Source organism: Poecilia latipinna, unplaced genomic scaffold, assembly GCF_001443285.1.
Source record: "Poecilia latipinna isolate Pla-1442-1.1 unplaced genomic scaffold, P_latipinna-1.0 Scaffold4030, whole genome shotgun sequence".
NCBI lineage: Eukaryota > Metazoa > Chordata > Actinopteri > Cyprinodontiformes > Poeciliidae > Poecilia > Poecilia latipinna.
The window spans coordinates 1-2119 of record NW_015116646.1 but is presented as its reverse complement, the minus strand read 5'-3'; the positions used below and the strand labels follow the sequence as shown (position 1 = coordinate 2119).

At 42.0% G+C, this 2119-nt stretch overlaps 1 long non-coding RNA gene across 2 annotated transcripts; it reads left to right on the top strand.

Moving 5' to 3' along the window:
- The first annotated feature begins 44 nt into the window (after positions 1 to 44).
- Positions 45 to 2102, top strand: LOC106942085 (uncharacterized). 2 transcript variants are annotated; one of them, XR_001423542.1, is made up of 5 exons: positions 45 to 692; positions 780 to 853; positions 1183 to 1319; positions 1498 to 1656; positions 1756 to 2102. It is a non-coding gene; the product is annotated as an uncharacterized LOC106942085 (long non-coding RNA). The 2 variants fall into 2 exon arrangements; XR_001423541.1 differs by having other exon boundaries at positions 1498 to 1668.
- The last annotated feature ends 17 nt before the right edge of the window (positions 2103 to 2119 follow it).

The window sequence follows — 2119 nt, the reverse complement described above, 5'->3', positions numbered from 1 at the left end:
CTTGCATCAGTACAGGCACATTTCTGTCCTCCTCTCTATGTTATTTATTGCTGTCGCAAGCCAGATGAAGAGAAGTAAAGAGCTGAGAACCTGATCTTTGAACAGTCAGAGACCATAGCTGAGGAGCATCCAATGATGATACCAGAGAACCAGGAAGAGACTGTGATAGTGCTTGATCTTGTTCCTTTTTTTCATCCTGTTGTCCCATCCTCTCAGTCTTTTCAGAAGAAGAAAAGACCCAGAAGCATCTCTCCAACTGCCTCTCCTCCCACTGTGTCATCTCTCCGCCCCCCCCCCCCCCGCCCGTAGATCAGCCACATCTGCATTCATGTCACCTGCTGACCATGCCGTCTCCTTAAGTCAGGGTGGCCGATAAGAAGAGAAAGCGTAAGTTAAAATGTTAAGGAAGGATCCCTTCAAGTGTCAAGCTTGTACCCCAGATGTGCTTTCAGTTTCAGTGGATGGAAACTGCAAGTATTACCATTTAAAGAATGCAGCAAAATGTGTAAAATATAACAATTCTTTGTATATGTTAGTGATGTTCACTACTTTTGGACTATAACATCTCATGGAGTGTATTTTATTGCTTGTTTTTCAGATTGGAGGAACAGGCTATATTTCAGGACCTTTTCATAGCCAAGGATGAAAACGTAGGAAAATTAGTGGACTGTATACACAAATCAACCAAAAATGTAAGACTGCAGATTGTAAATGTATAATAACAGTAACCTTTTTAGCCTGTTATAACAGCTTGCCTGACTGAATTGTATGCATTCTAGATTTTGTGGTGGGCAGCCAGGGAGATCTCTCACAGAACCAGCAGCAAACTGGAAGAGGAGGCTTGGAGCTAGCGGTGTGTAGACATGGAGTGCTGCTTAGTGCTCTTCGAGATAGTATGAGATATTTGCATAACCCTTGTTCTTTTAACAAATTCTGGCCAACAGACAATCACTTTTTTTTCCATGGATGTAACATGTAAGTACTGACCATATCTTGAAAACTAACAAAAAGCTGTCCTGAGCTCCAACACCTGCTTAAAATGAAGCCATTTCTCTCAATTTTCCATGGCAAAGCCCATGAATGGAAGGGAAGGAACACTGACCAGGCATTGTATAACCTTGCTGGTACATACTGCATAAACATCTTTGACACAGTTGATGTTGTTTGTATATGTCTGTGCAGACACAGATGGACACAAAGCTTGTGCCAAGGCTCATCGCAAGATCAGAAAGGAGAAAACATCTTAGCTTTAGAAGATGTTGGTCACTTGAAGACTGATACAGACACAGAAGTTCTGTCTTTGGAAGAGATCCTGTCCGGTCTCTTCCAACATTGCCATGGCAACAATCACACAGTGGTAAGTAAACATACACTAATATGTTTTATACTGTCATCATAGCTGACAGATAATGTGACTAGATACTCCAGAGGTTGACTTCAACTTACAAATTTAAACTTTTAATGAGTTGATTTGTCCTTTTCATAAATGCATTTCAGACTCTGTCAGTCTTCACACAAGAACAAGGGCAATCGATGACATCATGATAGTAAAGAGACTGGAAGAGGAAAAAAGGATCCTTGTTGATGGACCATCATTGGAAATCTCTGTCATCCTGTGAAGACACTCTAAAGGAGTTTCCCACCTGTTATCAGGAGGTAAATTTAAAAGTATGTTTTTAAGTAATGCATAATCATACCAAAAGTTAAAGCATCTAAATTTTGTATTTTTATTTTTATTTATGTTCAACTTTAAAGGTTTGTCCTGTGCCCTAACTGACGAAGGTCCAAGAGGTCTCCAGAGCATCATCCTCAGAGAGCTGCAGCACCAACAGATGAAGCTGCAGGCAACAGAGTATTATCTACAGCAGGGGAGCCCAAAGTGGGTCCTGGAGGCCCGGCATCCTGCATGTTTTAGTTCTCTCCCTGGTTTAACACACCTGAATCAAATGGTGGCTCGTTAGATGGCCTAAGAAGAACATTGACAAGCGGAAAAGGTTGTTTCTACCACCAGAGAGAAAATAAAACATGCAGGATGCCGGGCCTCCAGGACCCACTTTGGGCACCCCTGCTGTAGATAATACTCTGTTGCCTGCAGCTTCATCTGTTGGTGCTGCAGCTC